This window comes from Schistocerca americana, chromosome 9, assembly GCF_021461395.2.
Source record: "Schistocerca americana isolate TAMUIC-IGC-003095 chromosome 9, iqSchAmer2.1, whole genome shotgun sequence".
Classification (NCBI taxonomy): Eukaryota; Metazoa; Arthropoda; class Insecta; order Orthoptera; family Acrididae; genus Schistocerca; species Schistocerca americana.
In genome coordinates, this window is record NC_060127.1 from 25,885,286 (window position 1) to 25,906,640 (window position 21,355).

Sequence of the window (21,355 nt, forward strand, 5' to 3'; positions counted from 1 at the left end):
CCTCTTGTCTTTGTGCAGTGATTGTTCCCATAACCTGACGTTTGACTTTATTTTGATCCTGAATAAATTTGCGGAAACGCGTATCACTGTTTTGTATGTGAAGATTAAAGCGTTCGTCAATCTGAGTGTTCTGCTGTTCGAATTTCGCGTCTATCTTTGCGTCCACTGAGCGCGAAAGTTCTACCGTCATTGCTTTAAACTCGTCCCGTAATTGTGTAGCTTTTTCAGAGCACTGTTTGGCGACTCCGCTAATTTCGTCTCTGAGTGTTTCTGTTGCGGCTGTTTGCATTTCCCTTAATTCTTGCGCAACAGATTTAATTTCTTCGCTATTTTTTCGTGAACAAGCCTCAATTTCCACTCGCAACTGTTCCTTAGTGTCATGACACTGCGCGGCAACGGCTCTTATTTGTTCACTAAGCTGTCTGGAATTGTCGTCTAATTTTTCATTTAACTGTTGATTGAGTTTTTCATTATCTTGTTTGACCTGTTCACTAAGTTGTTGTTTGAGATTTTCGTTATCTTGTTTGCTATCCACACTCTGTTTTTTGACCTGTTCGCTAAGTTGTTTGAAATCTTCACTCTGTTGTTTACTCATTTGTCGCAACAAAGCCATAATTGGATTCGACTCAAGGTCAGCATTTCTATTCTCTGTGCTGTTCAACAGTGGATCTGGAATTGTTTCACTTTCTGTAACCAATTGGTCATTTTGAGATTTACAAAAAGGTTTGTCAGTCAAATGTATACTATCAGTCATTGTTTCGGAATTAAATAAATCTGTCCTACTTTGTGTGATCTGTTCATTTTCATTAGACAAATTTGTCTGTTTGTTACTTGAGTTTTCCAAATCGGGTGTGTTAAGCTGGGCAGCGCTCATTACAATAGAGCGTTCTGCGTCATCAATTGTCGTCAAATTAACAGACGACATAACCGAGTTCGTTTGTTCGCCATTAAGACAAAAATCATCATTAGTGGTTGGAACGCATTGATTGTTAGTGAACGCAGGCTTGTCATCATTACACTGCGTGTCATATGTCCTATCGGTAAAGTCGTTTGACCCGGTAATTTCATTCATAATACCTCGCGATACACTATTCACAGTCTTTCGCGGCATTTTTACAATAGTCAAAATTTTTCACAAAATAAATAAGCACAATGCAAAAATAACACACAAATACAACAGAGCAAAGAATTGCCGTTGACCTGTAGAAAGAAAGTCACAAGTTAATAAAAGCGTTGCGCCAAATCCTAATTATATCTAAGCAAATAAGAGCAGATATCTGACTGTTGTTCAAAAGACTCTCAACGAGATACGATCCTGGACTGGGTGTCGCCAAGTGTAACCTCCCCACAAAATAATTAAAAAGGAATGTAAAATGACAATACTTAATACAAATGGGAGCCGAGTGTAACCTCCCCACAAAAATTTGAAAGAAAGAAACACGACAATATTTAATTATGAATGCTAATGGACATTGCGCTAATTGTAACCTCGCCCACAATGAGAGGTATTGAAAATGGCAACAAAAATGTGAAATTCGCAATCTGACTCAAATATAAATTCTTCACTAAATTTAAAGTCCGTTCAGTGACAAGAAAATACAATTAAACCGAAATATCGGTCTTTGGCCCTGTGTAAAACAATCAGAGTTAAAGTCTTACCTCAGAATAAATGGATGTCACATTTCTGCTCTTGTTGTTGCGCACCGCTTGGAGGAACTGCATTGCAAATAATAATATTCTCTTTTTTTTGTGATTTTAGTGCAATTTTTCTTCAAAAGAAGTGGAATGAAATGGGAAGTGCAACGAAATCTTTAGTTCAATAAAATTAAATTTTTGAGAAAATGCTTTTGAAATAAAAATTATTATTGGCGGACTTGTTGGAGAATAATTACAATAAATAAATTTTTACATTATCTAATGATTATATTAATTAATAGTATACCTTATTCACCATCTTGACCAGTGTTGCCGACCGCCTACATCACACAACCGCACTGGGCTGCTACTACTGACCGACCGCTCTGCATGACGACTATTAGCGTACAGCACGCCACTGAACAGAGCTACTGCTCTCAACTAGACAGAGCTACAGACTCGCAACGACTGACTCACAGACTGAGAACCGCTCGCAACACTCGCGCGGTCAAGCGCAAACTCTCTGGTCACAGATGCTACAATGCCTCGCCATCGCTGCTATGTTACATACGTGTTTCAATAGGTCACTATCATGCATATCCTGTAATTGTATCGAGCATCCTTGAAACGCGCAAACATCAGTTTTTGTGACAAGTGCGCCTCGTCCTCCTTTGAATATCTGTAGTTTTTCTAATGCACTACACGGTCATATTGCTGCGGACTTACTCCAAATCTGATCATAATCGTTTTCTTCATTATGCTGCACGTGGTCTTCCATGTACGTAATTATGTTTACTACTCGCTCCTTGGACAACAATTGTTCTTTACTACGTTTCAGTGGAGCCGGGATTTGTGGCTCGCTGTCGGACAAGACTGATGAACTAAATGGCTCGACACCTACTTCAATATCACATTCACTCGTTAAGCACGTATCGGCGTCTCTGTACTCTTCATTTACGTTGTCCGCGCAGTCGACCGTATACACACGTTCCAATGCCCATCTTGTAGAAATAATGAAACGTGATATTTCATCTGCCACTCCTCTCTCACTCTGCGAAATTCCTCGGTTTTTTTTCTTTGCTTTGTTACCGTTTCCATTGCTCTGCTTTGTATCAGCAGCACAGGCATTATAGCACATCTCTACTCGTCAACTAAGCAGTTCAACTACGCTCCGAAGCCCCATGCTGTGGTCACCGTTGGATACCTCCAGTTCCACTACCTGTTGTCATTTTCAGCCAATATTGTGGTTGCATGGCAGACAATATTTGGAGCGTCAAATCCCGTAAACAACATTGATCCTTTGGGACCTCGCACGCAAGGGTTTCCTTGTCAGATAACCTGCAGTTTGTATCCTGACACTCTTGCTAAGCAAAAATTTTTCTTCTTTTCTCGACATTCCTTACAATACCCATAATCATAGATGCTATCACAGCCTTATGACCACTAACTGGTTCTCTTACTATCTGCTCGAAGTAATTTTCTGACAAGAGATTCACAATAATGTCTCTGGCACCAGTTTTGATAGCATGTCTCTCTCAATCGTTATCTGGAAAGCAGAAGTTACTCGTATAACAGCATAATCACAAAACTAATTCATTCTGCAAGTCGTGTGTGAAGCGTTCTACTACTACAGCAGGTGTTCTATAAAAGCATCTGCTTACTATTTTTTACCCACTTTTGATGCTTACGTCCGTCCAGATTAATTGGCATTACGAGGCTGTGATAACCTCTCCAGTAGCGTAGCACTGAGGGTTCAAAGATTGATAACCACCTTATAACATCCAGTGTCATGTTACACACCCCCAGTCTCTCTCTCCCAGGAAACCACCAGGAAATGATCAAGGTCAACCAAGGAAATCACCTGGCCAATTCTGCTAGTTATGTCCCAGGTCATGACGTGACTGTACAGCCACCACGTGACATAAAATTGGTGGGAACCCCCTCCCAGCCAGTAGGATTAAGCACCCCCTCCTCATCCCATTCCTCCCAAGCCCCACATACCCACCCCCTCCTCGTGTACCTACCTCTTTCCCATCCCATATTCATCATAACTGGGACACTTGAGTTGGAGGGGTTATTATGGAGCTGAGTGGAGTAGGGAGTGGCTTAAGATGTGTCTATATGTCTACAACAAATTACATTAAGTCACATCGCTTGGGGTCATTTGTTAAAAACAATATTACGCCATTAGCGAGACTAGCAGACACCACACCCTGTGCAAATACGTAACTAATTTTTGCGTATTATACTATATTTTTCGTAGTCTCCAAAATTTTACATATTTTTGCACATTTTCTTATTTTTTCTATTTTATAACAGGAGGCACTCTGGAGAGCAGGGAGAGGTTGCAGGCTGCGTCTGTGCATTTATAACAAATTAAATCACTGCTGTTCTGTTTGTGAAAAACATTTTAGTGTTACGTGGCACCAGCAGGGGCCACACTGAGGCAGATATGTAAGGACTCTCATTTTCCATATTTTATGTCCTTTTCGCCAGTTTCGTATTTTCCACAGTTTTACGTATTTGTCCAGTAATGTGAAATCCACCCCACTGTTACCGACGTCTTGTCTACGTCATGATGCTCTCACGGGGTCACAGTGCAGTATGTGGCTGAATTATATGTAACATCCCTAAGACCGTCTTTTGTAATTGGGACACCTGAGTCGGCACAATAGGGATAGGCTGTTGGCTGTGTCTATCTATTTGTTAATAACGGATTACTATTTCGTGACACCAGTAGACGCCATACCCAGATGTGTAATTACTCTCACTTTTCCACAATTTGATGCTTTTCTCGCTATTGCACGAGTTCTCGTGGATATCGCTGTCACGTTTTGGCGCGTGACGACGTGTTATCGCATCGCGTCTTGTCACGTAGCATCACGACTTCGCGTCACGACGTTCCATCGCGTCGAGTTGACGTCACGATGCTCTAAGATATTACCCCGGTTTTGTATCATTGCTAATCCACCACTCCATTACTAGTGTGTGTACGAGGTGTGACAATAAAGTAATGAGACTGATGTGAAAAAAATGTTGCTTACCGTTTTAGCCAAGTTTAGTGTTGTCTCCTTCAAAGTAGCTCCCTTCTGATTGCACACACTTCTTCCAGCGCTTCTGCCATTGACGGTAACATTTCTGGAACTCATCTTCTGTAATATCCTCCAAGACCCACGTCACAGCTTTTAGGACATCTTGTGTTGTTTGAAAATTGTGTCCCTTGACCGCCGTTTTGACTCTTGGAAATAGAAAAAAGTCGTACGGAGCGATATCTGGCGAATAAGGTGGCTGTGGTTTGCTCTAACAGACGGTTGCCACATTTTTACGTGTTTCTCGCTGTTGCGGTGTGAGATTTTTGTGGATCATTTTTGCACAAATCTTTCTCATACCAAGATCTTCAGTTATTATTAGACGAACCGTTCTTGATTGATGTTCAGTTCTTCTGCAATCATTTTCACAGATAATCTTCGATGCCAAGTTGGCATCCGTCCGTGAGGTTGATGGTCGTCCTCTGCGGTCTTCAACATTCGTTCTGCCTTCACTAAACATTCTATGCCAACGAAAAACTTGAGCTCTTGACATAACCTCCTCTCCAAAAGCCTTCTGAAGCTTACCGTAAGTTGTCGTCGCCTTTTCACCCAATTTAATGCAAAAAAGGAATGGCATACCATTGCGCAATATTATGCGGTTCCATTTCCGTGACGAGAGACACAACGCACGACTGAGCAGTTGCATCGATGTGCCGCTTGGACTAGAAGCAGCTTATAGACCAAGGTCAAAGGTATTGTGCATACGCAAGCCTGCAGGGTTGCCACATCTTGCAAAGAAAATCAGTCTCATTACTTTATTGTCGCACATCGTATGTGTGCGTACATGCATGCTCGTGTGTGTGTGTGTGTGTGTGTGTGTGTGTGTGTGTGTTCGTGTGTCGTCATAGTTATGTTTTACAAACGAACACATTGGTAGGAATAGAGACGTCATGTTGATAGTGTCATAGAGAATTCTGTAAGCATTACCGTGTCATTGTATATAGCAGTTGTTCTATTTCATGGCGCTTGTCTAATTTTTAAACTCATTTATCTCACATTTAACCTTATTTGTTGATTGTTCTCCGGTGGTCTCATTTGTGGGAAATTCATTGCTTTCCATGCATATATAATAGAGCGTTTTGGAGGAGAATTAACGCTCGCTGGTTGGAAAGAGAGATGGCGACTCCTGACATGTTGCCAGTCCAGATCGCGTGCCTACTCCTCGCTAAGACGTGAGGTAGGTCATTACAGTCACGCAGCTGAATCGTCAGGGTCAAGTACAGGGTTATTACAAATGATTGAAGCGATTTCACAGCTCTACAATAACTTTATTATTTGAGATATTTTCACAATGCTTTGCACACACATACAAAAACTCAAAAAGTTTTTTTAGGCATTCACAAATGTTCGATATGTGCCCCTTTAGTGATTCGGCAGACATCAAGCCGATAATCAAGTTCCTCCCACACTCGGCGCAGCATGTCCCCATCAACGAGTTCGAAAGCATCGTTGATGCGAGCTCGCAGTTCTGGCACGTTTCTTGGTAGAGGAGGTTTAAACACTGAATCTTTCACATAACCCCACAGAAAGAAATCGCATGGGGTTAAGTCGGGAGAGCGTGAAGGCCATGACATGAATTGCTGATCATGATCTCCACCACGACCGATCCATCGGTTTTCCAATCTCCTGTTTAAGAAATGCCGAACATCATGATGGAAGTGCGGTGGAGCACCATCCTGTTGAAAGATGAAGTCGGCGCTGTCGGTCTCCAGTTCTGCCACGAGCCAATTTTCCGCGGGCTACGCGTGAAACTTGCCCGCACGCGTTCAACCGTTTCTTCGCTCACTGCAGGCCGACCCGTTGATTTCCCCTTACAGAGGCATCCAGAAGCTTTAAACTGCGCATACCATCGCCGAATGGAGTTAGCAGTTGGTGGATCTTTGTTGAACTTCGTCCTGAAGTGTCGTTGCACTGTTATGACTGACTGATGTGAGTGCATTTCAAGCACGACATACGCTTTCTCGACTCCTGTCGCCATTTTGTCTCACCGCGCTCTCGAGCGCTCTGACGGCAGAAACCTGAAGTGCGGCTTCAGCCGAACCAAACTTTATGAGTTTTTCTACGTATCTGTAGTGTGTCGTGACCATATGTCAATGAATGGAGCTACAGTGAATTTATGAAATCGCTTCAATCATTTGTAATAGCCCTGTACATAGCTGTATCTGCCTGCCTGCCTGCGCGTTTCTGCAGCCATCCGATGTAATGCTTTTTACCATCATATGGTATTATGACTGAAAAATACACAGAAACGTGGAAGAAACTGGTACAGGCATGCGTGTTCAAATACATATGTGAACAGGTAGTATACGGCGTTGCGAACGGCAACGCCTGTATAACACAAGTGTTTGGCGCAGTTGTTAGATCGGTTACTGCTGCTACAATCACAGGTTATCTAAATTTAAGTGAGTTTGAACGTGGTGTTATAGTCAGCGCACGAGCGATGGGACACAGCCTCTCCGAGGTAGCGATGAAGTGGGGATTTTCCCTTACGACCATTTCATTACTGTACCGTGAATATCAGGTATCCGGTAAAAGATCAATTCTCCGACATCGCTGCGGCCGGAAGAAGATCCTGCAAGAGCGGGACCAACGACGACTGAAGAGAATTGCTCAGCGTGACTGAAGTGCAACCGTTCCGCAAATTGCTGCAGATTTCAGTATTGAGCCATCAACAAGTGTCATCGGGCGAACCGTTCAACGAAACATCATCGCTATGGGCTTTCGTAGCCGAAGGGCCGCTCGTGTACCCTTGATGACTGCACGACACAAAGCTTTACGACGCTTGGGTCTGTCAACCCCGACATTAGACTGTTGATGATTGGAAATATGTTGCCTGGTTGGAGAGTCTCGTTTCAGTTTGTATCGAGCGGATGGACGTGTAATTGTATGGAGACAACCTCATGAATCCATGCGACTTGCATGTCACCAGGGAACTGTTCAAGCTGATGGAGGCTCTGTAACGGTGTGGGACGTGTGCAGTTGGAGTGATACGAGACCCCTGATACGTCTAGATACGACTCTGACAGGTGACACGTACGGAAGCATCCTGTTGTGATCACGTGCATCCATTCATGTCCATTCTGCATTGCGACGGACTTGGGCAATTTCAGCAGGACAATGTGACACCTCACACGACCAGAATTGCTGCAGAGTGGCTCCAGGAACGTTCTTCTGAGTTTAAGCATTCCGCTGGCCACCAAACTCTTCAGACATGAACTCTATTGAACTTATGTGGGATGTCTTGCAACGTCCTGTTCATAAGATGTGTCCACCCCCTCGTACTCTTACGGATTTACGGACAGCCCTGCAGGATTAATGGTGTCAGTTCCCTCCAGCATTACTTCAGACTTAAGTCCAGTCCATGCCACGTCGTGTTGCGGCACTTCTACACGTTCGCGGGGGCCCTACACGATATTAGGCAGGTGTTCCAGTTCCTTTGGCTCTCCTCTTCCCTCTGTGCCTAGGTAGCATTATCACCTTCTTTCATATGGTTGTATCTCATCTTTTTATAAATACAGCAGGGCTAATACCTTATTACATACATACCGCTAAGTACGCGTTTTCTGTGTACTGAGTAGCGCTATGTACAGGGCTATTACAAATGATTGAAGCGATTTCATAAATTCACTGTAGCTCCATTCATTGACATATGGTCACGACACACTACAGATACGTAGAAAAACTCATAAAGTTTTGTTCGGCTGAAGCCGCACTTCAGGTTTCTGCCGCCAGAGCGCTCGGGAGCGCAGTGAGACAAAATGGCGACAGGAGCCGAGAAAGCGTATGTCGTGCTTGAAATGCACTCACATCAGTCAGTCATAACAGTGCAACGACACTTCAGGACGAAGTTCAACAAAGATCCACCAACTGCTAACTCCATTCGGCGATGGTATGCGCAGTTTAAAGCTTATGGATCCCTCTGTAAGGGGAAATCAACGGGTCGGCCTGCAGTGAGCGAAGAAACGGTTGAACGCGTGCGGGCAAGTTTCACGCGTAGCCCGCGGAAGTCGACGAATAAAGCAAGCAGGGAGCTAAACGTACCACAGCCGACAGTTTGAAAAATCTTACGGAAAAGGCTAAAGCAGAAGCCTCACCGTTTACAATTGCTACAAGCCCTGACACCCGATGACAAAGTCAAACGCTCTGAATTTTCGGCGCGGTTGCAACAGCTCATGGAAGAGGATGCGTTCAGTGCGAAACTTGTTTTCAGTGATGAAGCAACATTTTTTCTTAATGGTGAAGTGAACAGACACAATGTGCGAGTCTGGGCGGTAGAGAATCCTCACGCATTCGTGCAGCAAATTCGCAATTCACCAAAAGTTAATGTGTTTTGTGCAATCTCACGGTTTAAAGTTTACGGCCCCTTTTTCTTCTGCGAAAAAAACGTTACAGGACACGTGTATCTGGACATGCTGGAAAATTGGTTCATGCCACAACTGGAGACCGACAGCGCCGACTTTGTCTTTCAACAGGATGGTGCTCCACCGCACTTCCATCATGACGTTCGGCATTTCTTAAACAGGAGATTGGAAAATCGATGGATCGGTCGTGGTGGAGATCATGATCAGCAATTCATGTCATGGCCTCCATGCTCTCCCGACTTAACCCCATGCGATTTCTTTCTGTGGGGTTATGTGAAAGATTCAGTGTTTAAACCTCCTCTACCAAGAAACGTGCCAGAACTGCGAGCTCGCATCAACGATGCTTTCGAACTCATTGATGGGGACATGCTGCGCCGAGTGTGGGAGGAACTTGATTATCGGCTTGATGTCTGCTGAATCACTAAAGGGGCACATATCGAACATTTGTGAATGCCTAAAAAAACTTTTTGAGTTTTTGTATGTGTGTGCAAAGAATTGTGAAAATATCTCAAATAATAAAGTTATTGTAGAGCTGTGAAATCGCTTCAATCATTTGTAATAACCCTGTATGTTCCTCACTGTCGCTCGACCGCACGCCCTCATCTCACGACTCTGGGGTATCCAAGTCATGGTGCACACAATATGGAGCGAGTTCAGTCACATTTAGAATATCATGTGACTTGGAGTGCAACCATCATCCAATACCAGATGGGTTTTTGCTACTAGAGTGAATAATCACTGTTAGAAAAATAAATTGCTGTTAGTGCTCATTTTGCCTTGGTAGGTCGCATTCCAGTGTTTGTTTTACACTGTTTTACGATTGCTAATGCAGATAGACGTGAGGTATAAGTCGACGTCTTCCGGAGAATTAAATACAGTTGACTTGTCTGGCTGTGAGTATATTCCATATAATCAGGGTCGATAACTGTCATAATGTTACGCTCTGTTTATCTATAGTTCCAATTATTTGACCTGGAAATCGATTACACGAGACACCAACCAGCGATCCTGACAGTGCTTCCGTGAACTATATGTGTATCGGATTTGTCGTAAGCAAACCAATACGGGCTACATTACCTTCTCAGTGTCCAGAACATGCAGGACACTGGTGACCTCAGATATGAGAGTGCTCTGAACAACTGTATATCTCTAGACGGTAAGACCGTCTTCCTGACAGAAATATAGAACAAATTATACCGTTCTGATACGCAAATAAGGCAGTGTACGTTGAGCAGACTTGTTGCAATTCTCACATATTTGTAACTCTAAGGTCGTTCTGCAATTTGTCTACCGGGGGGAAGTAATACAAGTGAGATGGCGTTGTTCATGACGCCTCTTCTGATTATGGATCTTAAAATTCGAATACATAAGTGTTAGACTATTTTAGCTTGGTGTGTTTATGCTTTGGAAGACTGTAGTTTCAATGAACAATTCGGTAATGGTAGGATGCGCTACATTGAAATGCTACTTAAAAGAAGAAAAAAAAAAGACATGTTGTTATATGCGGATACTATGGCTACCAAACGCACACCCCTCCCAACAGGCTTTCGTTAGTGTGTTAAGAATATGGATAAAAATATTGTGACAATATTTCTGATAATACCAAGGTGAATCCTGGGTATGTTGCTGGTAACGATACATAGAACAAGTTATGCCTCCCTGCCTTCCTGATACGAAAGGGAGGAACGGTTTGCCATGAAGACCTAGACCATTACCACTACTTACAGCTTACGTGTATGTATCCCTAAGAACGTTCTGCAAATATTATACTGGGGAAGTAATACCAGATTAGATGGTCGTGATCATGGCGCCTTTTTACTGTTATGACAGTCAGGACATAAAATGGTTTATAAAACAAAGTGCTGTATGCCTGTAGTTTTAACATCTAAATCGATTACAGAAAACAACTATACTGGAAATCGAACTAATGGTGGAATTCGAAGTTACTCTGCGAGCTGACTGAAAATGATTTAGTCTGCTCCGCTACTTCCTGTAGACTGAAGAATGAGAAGCATGTTTCATTATGCCGTCGCAGCTGAGGATGGTACAACGAAGATTTCTCCAGATACGTTGGAACCGTGGTTTTTTAGTGGTCCTCAGAACTCTAGGACACTTATAAGAGCATCAAGCGATCATAACGTATTCTTCCAATTTGTTGTTATAACACACACACACACGCACACATACACTGAAGAGCCAAAAAAAAAAAAAAAAAGAAAGGTACAGTTGCCTAATATCGTGTGAGGCCCCCGCGAGCACGCGTAAGTGCCGCAACACGACGCAGCATGGACTCGACTAACGTCTGGAGCAGCACTGGATGCAACTGATACCACGAACCCTGCAGGGCTGTCCATCAATCCGTACCAGTACGAGGGGGTCACCGCGTTGCAAGGCATCCCAGATATGCTCAATAATGTTCATGTCTGGGGAGTCTGGTGCCCAGCGGCAGTGTTTAAACTCAGAAGTGTGTTCTTGAAGCCACTCTGTAGCAATTCTGGACGTACGGGGTGTCGCATTGTCCTGCTGGGATTGCCCAAGTCCGTCGGAGTGTACAATAGGCATGAATGGGTGCATGTGATCAGATAGGATGCTTACGTACGAGATACCTGTCAGAGTCGTATCTAGACGTATCAGGGGGTCCCATATCACTCCAACAACATATTCCCCACACCATTACAGAGCCTCCACCAGCTTGAACAGTCCCCTGCTGACATGCAGGGTCCGTGGACTCGTGAAGTTCTCTACATACCCGCACACTTCCATCCGCTCGATACAAGTTGAAGCGTGACTCGTCCGTCCAGGCAGCATGTTTCCAGTAATCAACAGTCCAATGCCAGTGTTGACGGGCCCAGGTAGGCGTAAAGCTTTGCGTCGTGCAGTCATCAACGATACACGAGTGGGCCTTCGGCTTCGAAAGTCAAAGTCCGTATCGATGATGTTCCGTTGAATGGTCCGAACGCTGACACTTGTTGATGGCCCAACACTGAAATCTGCAGAAATATGCGGAAGGGTTGCACTTCTGTCACGTTGAACGATTCTCTTCCGTCCTCGTTGATCCAGTTCCTGCAGGATCTTTTTCCGAGCGCAGCGATGTCGGAGATTTGATGTTTTACCGGATTCCTGATATTCACGGTACACTTGTGTAATTGTTGTACGGGGAAATCCCCATTTCATCGCTGCTTGTAGATGCTGTGTTCCATCGCTCGTGCGCCTGTCTATAACACCACGATCAAACTGACTTAAATCTTCGTAACTGTCATTGTAGCAGCAGTAACTGATCTAACAACTGCGCCAGACGCTTGTTGTCTTATAAAGGCGCTGCCTTCCGCAGCGCCGTTTTCTGCCTGTTTACATATCTCTGTATTCGAATCCGCGTGCCTATACCAGGTTCTTTGGCGCTTCAGTGTTCCTTATGGTACCATTTGCCACTCACAAAACTGGCGCAAGAGAGATGAAAGCGTCTATCTGCACAAATTCTAATTTCTCTTATCTTACGTCCGCATCTCGTGGTCGTGCGGTAGCGTTCTCGCTTCCCACGCCCGGGTTCACGGGTTCGATTTCCGGCGGGGTCAGGGATTTTCTCTGCCTCGTGATGACTGGGTGTTGTGTGCTGTCCTTAGGTTAGTTAGGTTTAAGTAGTTCTAAGTTCTAGGGGACTGATGACCATAGATGTTAAGTCCCATAGTGCTCAGAGCCATTTGAACCATCTTATCTTACGCCAAATGTACGCTGGCTACAAATGTCACACCTCAACAGCGTTATCGTGAAAGGATCGTAGTCCGATTTGAGTTAACAGAATGCTAGCCTGTTGTTTGAAGCTTCTGTCGACAAGTGGAGCATTACGTCACTGGTTTTTTGGGGAAAAAGGTGTTCTATTACACTACTGGTAATTAAAATTGATACACCAAGAAGAAATGCAGATGATAAACGGGTATTCATTCGACAAATATTTTATACTAGAACTGACATGTGATTACATTTTCACGCAATTTGGGTGCATAGATCCTGAGAAATCAGTACCCAGAACAACCACCTCTGGCCGTAATAACGGCCTTCATACGCCTGGGCATTGAGTCAAACAGAGCTTGGATGGCGTGTACACGTACAGCTGCCCATGCAGCTTCGATACCACAGTTCATCAAGAGTAGTGACTGGCGTATTGTGACGAGCCAGTTGCTCGGCCACCATTGACCAGACGTTTTCAATTTGTGAGAGATCTGGAGAAGTGCTGGCCAGGGCAGCAGTCGAATATTTTCTGTATCCAGAAAGGCCCGTACAGGACCGGCAACATGCGGTCGTGCATTATCCTGCTGAAATGTAGGGTTTCGCAGGGATCGAATCAAGGGTAGAGCTACGTGAAGTAACAGATCTGAAATGTAACGTCCATTGTTCAAAGTGCCGTCAATGCGAACAAGAGGTGACCGACACGTGTAACCAATGGCACCCCATACTATCACGCCGGGTGATACGCCAGTATGGCGATGAGGAATACACGCTTCCAATGTGCGTTCACCGCGATGTCGCCAAACACGGCTGCGACCATCATGATGCTGTAAACAGAACCTGGATTCATCCGAAAAAATGACGTTTTGCCATTCGTGCACCCAGGTTCGTCGTTGAGTACACCGTCGCAGGCGCTCCTGTCTGTGAGGCAGCGTCAAGGGTAACCGCAGCCATGGTCTCCGAGCTGATAGTCCATGCTGCTGCAAACGTAGTCGAACTGTTCGTGCAGATGGTTGTTGTCTTGCAACCGCCCCCATCAGTTGACTCAGGGATCGAGACGTTACAGCCATGCGGAGAAGATGCCTGTCATCTAGACTGCTAGTGATTCGAGGCCGTTGGGATCCAGCACGGCGTTCCGTATTACCCTCCTGAAACCACCGATTCCATATTCTACTAACAGCCAATGGGTCTCGACCAACGCGAGCAGCAATGTCGCGATACGACAAACCGCAATCGCGATAGGCTACAATCCGACCTTTATCAAAGTCGGAAACGTGATTGTACGCATTTCTCCTCCTTACACGAGGCATCACAACAACGTTTCACCAGTCAACGCCGGTTAACTGCTGTTTGTGTATGAGAAATCGGTTGGAAACTTTCCTCATGTCAGCACGTTGTAGGTGTCGCCACCGGCGCCGACCTTGTGTGAATGCTCTGAAAAGCTAATCATTGGCATATCACAGCATCTTCTTCCTGTCGATTAAATTCTGCGTCTGTAGCACGTCATCTTCGTGGTGTAGCAATTTTAATGGCCAGTAGTGTATATTGTGTGTTACAGCGACATAAGATACTTTGTTACTAAGTGTGGACACCAACCCCTATAAAGCAAGTGGATCGATTATAGCTCGTTTTTACTTCTTCATATCTCAAATGTGTGAATGTGTCTTGTGGCAGATCGATAGTAATTTAGCACCACATACGTAGTCACAGTACATTTTGTAATGAGGCCCATCACGGCGACAAACATGACACAGGTTACTGTATTTTTGTCTAAGAACATTTTTCCCCTAGTACAGTCGACTCTGCTGCCTTTCCTCCCAGAAGCATTAGTTTCCGATGTTACCTGATTTATGCTTAACCATCGAAGTCGTCTGAGCTCTGTCAATATACGAGATGTGGATTCGTGGTAGAATATCAACGCCAACGCCTGAAAATATTATTGTATCGAGTACAAGAAGCGCGTATTTTTTGCTACTAAGTGAAGTATTTTTGTTAATAATAAGACAGTACGGGTAAATACCGCAGCTCACAAACGTGTAATAAAAATAACTTCACGGCGTTTAGTTCATTCGTACGATTTCCGCCAGGTGACACTACATTGTAAACGTTATCAATCGCCGGTTTCCTCTGATATCGGCAGCGTATGGAAGATGTGGATCGTGACTTCTGTGAGTCTGATTTTGTATGTAGGAATATTATTGCTCACAAGGGAACCTCCCCATCGCACCCACCTCAGATGTAGTTATAAGTTGGCACAGTGGATAGGCCTTGAAAAACTGAACACAGATCAATCGAGAAAACAGGAAGAAGTTGTGTGGAAGTATGAAAAAAATAAGCAAAATACACAAACTTAGTGGTCTATGCATATGATATGCAACATCTTGGAGAATATAAGCTCATGAGCGCCGTGGTCCAGTGGTTAGCGTGAGCAACTGCAGTACAAGAGGTCCTTGGATCAAGTCTTCCCTCGAGTGAAAATTTTAATTTTTTATTTTCACACAATTATTATCTGTCCGTTCGTTCATTGACGTCTCTGTCCACTGTAATAAGTTTAGTGCCTGTGTTTTGCGACCGCACCGCTAAACCGTGCGATTAGTAGATGAAAGGAATTGCCTATCCACTGGGAACCGAAAAAGTTTGATCGAAAGGTCATATGTCAACCGATTCCTCCACAGGAAACACGTCTGATATATTCTATACGACACTGGTGACGGCATATGTTGTCGACCCGCCTAGCTTGTACACTTGGCGAATGGGTAAAAAGATTCTTCTACCTTGCACGATTTAGGTTTTCTTGTGGATGTGATAATCACTCCCAAAAAAGTGGTCGCATCGGACGTACGGACGGACAGATAATAATTGTCTGAAAATAAAAAATTAAAATTTTCAGTCGAGGTAAGACTTGAACCAAGGACCTCTTTTTTTTTTTTTTTTTTTTTTAATCTCATGTTTTTTTCGCTTTTGTTCGTTGTATCTGCTCTGGGCGGACGTCGAAAGACACCCATTTCAGTTCGTTGTTGATCCATTAACTCAGTTTTTTTTATTACAGAGGGTACCTAGCCCTCTGACCGAACACGCTGAGCTACCGTGCCGGCTGTTAGACTACTCAGTTTGTATATTTTGCTTATTTTTTCATACTTCCACACAACTTCTTCCTGTTTTCTCGATTGATCTGTGTTCAGTTTTTTAAGGCCTATCCACTGTGCCAACTTAAAACTAAATACTGAGGGAGGTGCGATGGGGAGGTTCCCTTGTCAGTTTCGTTTGTGTGTGTCGAGGTCGTATGTACTTTGGATAATTTCCTCATCTATTTACGTGTCTTATATTGGTCCCATATACTAAAATTACGACAGCTACACGTCTGAAAACAACTGGCAGATGTATTCCAACGACGATATGATTATCGGATTGTATTTTGTCGCTAAATTTTTTCCGACATACCTGGTACGGTTCACTTGTAATTTGTTGTACCAGTTCTGCTCACGTCTGAAGGATACTCATTGTTAGTGCACAGATCGGCTTTCGCAGCAAACACGGCTGCGCTTGGTTCTGACATTGTATTACGTTTCCAGTGATGACCATATATGGATTTTCGCATGGTTAATACACGAAACTTATATAAATGTCGCTTATACGAGGGTAAGTCAATTATTATCCGCAATTTAGTTATATTTTTGTTTACTTTGGTAGTACTGTCGTTTTACGCTGATGACGCATGCTTTGTTTATTTGTTGTTATATCTTTGCAATTTTTAAGCTGCTAGGTTAGTTTCATTATCGCTTCCGTCTATTTGCACCAAAGAAGAGCGACGTTCAGTGATCCGTTTTTTGTGGTCGGATTGCGTATCAGGGGCCGAAATTCATCGAAGACTTTCGGTACAGTACGGGAACAGTGTTTCGCCACAACGAAGTGTCTACGAATGGACTGCAAAATTCCGAAATGGTCGCAGAAGTGTTACGCACGATGGTGGAGCCGGACGACCGTTAATCGCCACAAATGAAGAAACCATTGAGCGTTCACGTGAAATGATTATCTTAGACAGACGATTAACTATTGGCGAAGTGGCACATCGTCTGCAAATTAGTCACGGTTCTGCCTACGACATCATCCACAACAGACTTGGGTTTCATTAGGTTTGTGCAAGGTGGGTCCCAAAACAACTCACAGTTGTATAAACAAACGCTCTTGGACAGCTGCTAAAAAAAACATTTGGATCGCTATGTTGACGAAGGGGACAACTTCTTAGACATGATCATTACTCGTGACGAAACGTGGATCCATCATTACGAGTCGAAGAGTAAATGGCAGAGTATGGAATGGAAACATCGAAATTTGCCGTGCAAGAAAAAGTTCAAGACCCAACCGTCCGCAGGAAAACTGATGCTCACGGTTTTTTGGGACGCACAACGTCCAGTGCTGTAACATAATGGGGGAAGGGGCACAACAGTAAACAGCGTAGTTTACGGTGAGATGCTTACTGCCAGGCTAAAGCCTGCAATTTGAAACAAATGCCGAGGATTGCTGTCAAAAGTTGTTGTGTTGTTGCACGACAATGCCCGTCCGCATACTGCTGCCCACACTGCAAAACGCTGCAAAAACTCAAATTTGAAGTATTGGATCATCCTCCATATAGTCCCGATCTTGCCACTTCTATCACTTGTTTGATCCTCTCAAACAGGCATTAAGGGGCCGTCGATTTGCCTCGGACGAAGCAGTGAAAGAAGCGGTGCATTCCTGACTCGCAGCTCAACCGAGAACCTTCTTTTATGAGGGCATCAGGAAGCTTGTACAACAATAGACCAAGTGCGTTGAAGCACGAGACTATGTCGAAAAATGATGTTCTTGTAAGTCACAACAATAAACGGTGTACGTTACAGTGAGATGCTCACTGCCAGGCTAAAGCCTGCAATTTGAAACAAATGCCGAGGATTGCTGTCAAAAGTTGTTGTGTTGTTGCACGACAATGCCCGTCCGTATACTGCTGCCCACACTGCAAAACCCTGCAAAAACTCAAATTTGAAGTATTGGATCATCCTCCATATAGTCCCGATCTTGCCACTTCTATCACTTGTTTGATCCTCTCAAACAGGCATTAAGGGGCCGTCGATTTGCCTCGGACGAAGCAGTGAAAGAAGCGGTGCATTCCTGACTCGCAGCTCAACCGAGAACCTTCTTTTATGAGGGCATCAGGGAGCTTGTACAACAATAGAAGCACGAGACTATGTCGAAAAATGATATTCTTGTAACTCTCCTATTGATCACAATAAAATTTTATAACTACTTTGCGGATAATAATTGACTTACCCTCGCACTTGCTGGGTTTATTTCGTTACCTTTTATTCCACCTGAGTGTGCCTCCAGGGTTAGGAAAGGATCACCGAAGCTAGTTCGAAAAGCATATTTGTTACTGGGAGGAGGGGAGAATGTTTCTGGTGGGTCCAGAATGAAAGGGTGGTGTGGACGGATGTGCTTGGCGCTTACACTGGCAGCAATGGTTGTCTGCAAAGGCGTCTGCAGAGTTCCTCTGATGAGCGTGTAGGTGACGACTGGTTTACCTAGATGGTCCAGAAAGGAAGGAAGGATGAGCGGGGAGGGGGAGTGGGGAGTGGTTGGTGCTTAAACTGTTTGCAACGTTTATTTGCAAAGGCGTCAGACAGCTACGACAGGTTTTGCTGTGGCGGGACGCCTTCTCCCTGAATGATTGAGCGCCTTTTGCGGCGGGTGCTAGGTCGGAGGTGATTACAGATACATATTGTTTAAATTTCTCTACTTCCTCGCGAGTAGTGTTAGGCAGACGTGTGGATCTCTGCCGTTCGCGACCTGGTGGCTGCGTTCTCACCAATCGTTCCACGCTGCACCGCACAGGAGGGAGAGCGGTGTACATTTGCACCAGCCTTTGACATTTCCACCAATGTGTTGGGGTCTGTTTCCCTCAGCCAGAGCTGATACAGCAGCAGTGACTCACCCTGCAGGCCAAAGAGCAGGGTATTCGAAATTTATCGACCATTTATGGGTAGGGGGTCCACTGGAATCCTCCAAGCATTGGCATTCTCGGCTACCCTCATTCACGTCACAGTATGACCGGAGGGCTATCCTGCAGGCGACATGATTTACACTGGAGTTACTGCAGATACTGGAAGACTGTACAAGCGTATTTCGTAGCGCTGTGCTACAAATACAGTACTTTTGGTTGGAGGCACCAGAATTTTATTACGACATCATACAATGTAATAATGTAGTGTAATATATCTCATACAATATCTTTAGATACAAACCACTAGTGGTTACAGAAGACTCTACGACGTCATCACCATGATGTCTCTATTTGTACCAAAGTGTTCGCTTCTAATACAAACTACGACGTCTCACACACACACACACACACACACACACACACACACACACACACACACAAATGTGCAGGAAACATGTTTTTCTCATTACGTTTGAAATATTTTATATATTTTGGTTTATTTCAGCAACACTTCGTAATTTTCAAGCTTCTGCTGTGTTTTGTGGTCCTAATATTTTCCTTATAATTCGCCTTTCTAGTATTTATAATTCATCTAAATTATAGTTTAATGCCAGACATTCTCTCGCAAATAGGCAGTCTGGTTTCACTACTGTGTTGTACTGCTTTATTTTTGCATTTTTGGATAGGCACTTTTTATTGTAGGGGTCTTTGGTGACAAAATACGTTCTTTCCATTTTATGCAACCTTTCCTCTATTGCAGACTTTTCCAAAGTATTTTCTTGGATTATCTTCCCTAGTTTTTCTTGGATTATTTTCCCTAGCTTCTTTTACCCTTTCTATTTAGCCAGTGTCAATTTTCAAGAATTTTGGGAAGTCCTTAAGGTTTCCTAAAAACTTTGTCTTTCTGCAGAAATTCTTAAGCCAGTTGTGCTGGAGATTTATTTGTGTTATTGCAAATGCCACATTTTCGGAAAGTATAGCAAAATCATTTGCAAATGCAAGACAGTTGATTTCGATCTTTTTGCTTCCTCTTCGTAACGTTATCGGCGAAATGTTGAGTTCAATAAGTTTTTCGTTCCAAATTCTCACTTTTTTCTCTAACACACTACTACAAAGAATTGGGGATAGGCTGTCACCTTGTCGTACACCTGTATTTATTTTGAAAGTTTGTGGAATTTCTCTCATAAATTTTACTTTACAGCCTGTATCTGTAGGTGTTTCACGGATTAGGATTGCCAGTTTAGACTTTACGCCACATTCTCGAATTATTTTGTGCACTGTTTCTGTGTCAACAAAATCAAGAGCCTTTCTGAAATCCACACACATAACTACAATGTCCTTTGAATTAGGTAATCTGCTGCGAATTAGTGACTTGGGATTAAATATTTGTTCTGAGCATGACCTTCACTTCCTAAAACCTACCTGATATTCACCTAAATGTCTAGTGTTGTTCCTATTCTGATTAATAAAATCTGGGAAAATACTTTATACGCACAAAAGAAATTCCTCCCTGGTTGTTTACATCCTGTTTATCACCTTTTTTGTGGAGTGGATGAAGCAAAACAACTTTGGATGAATCAAGACAACTTTCCATTCCTCTGGGATTTTTTCTGTTTTCCAAATTTCTTCAACGAGAATATTTACACTACTGGCCATTAAAATTGCTGCACTACGAAGATGACGTGCTACAGGCGCGAAATTTAACCGACAGGAAGAAGATGTTGTGATATGCAAATGATTAGCTTTTCAGAGCATTCACACAAGGCTGGCACCGGTGGCGACACCTACAACGTGCTGACATGAGGAAAGATTCCAACTGATTTCTCATACACAAACAGCAGTTGACCGGCGTTGCCTGGTGAAACGTTGTTGTGATGCCTCGTGTAAGGAGGAGAAATGCGTACCATCACGTTTCCGACTTTGATAAAGGTCGGATTGTAGCCTATCGCGATTGCGGTTTATCGTACCGCGACATTGCTGCTCGCGTTGGTCGAGATCCAATGACTGTTAGCAGAATATAGAATTGGTGGGTTCAGGAGGGTAATACGGAACGCCGTGCTGGATCCCAAAGGGCTTGTATCACTATCAGTTGAGATGTCAGGCATCTTATCGGCATGGCTGTAACGGATCGTACAGCCACGTCTCGATCCCTGAGTCAACACATGGGGACGTTTGCAAGACAACAACCATCTGCACGAACAGTTCGACGACGTTTGCAGCAGCATGGACTATCAGCACGGAGACCACGGCTGCGGTTATCCTCGACGCTGCATCACAGACAGGAGCGCCTGCGATGGTGTACTCAACGACGAACCTGGGTGCACAAATGGCAAAACGTCATTTCTTCGGATGAATCCAGGTTCTGCTTACAGCATCATGATGGTCGCATCCGTGTTTGGCGACCTCGCGGTGAACGCACATTGGAAGCGTGTATTCCTCATCGCCATACTGGCATGATGGATGTCATTAGTTACACGTCTCGGTCACCTCTTGTTCGCATTGATGGCACTTTGAACAGTGGACGTTACATTTCAGATGTGTTACTACATGTAGCTCTACCCTTCATTCGATCC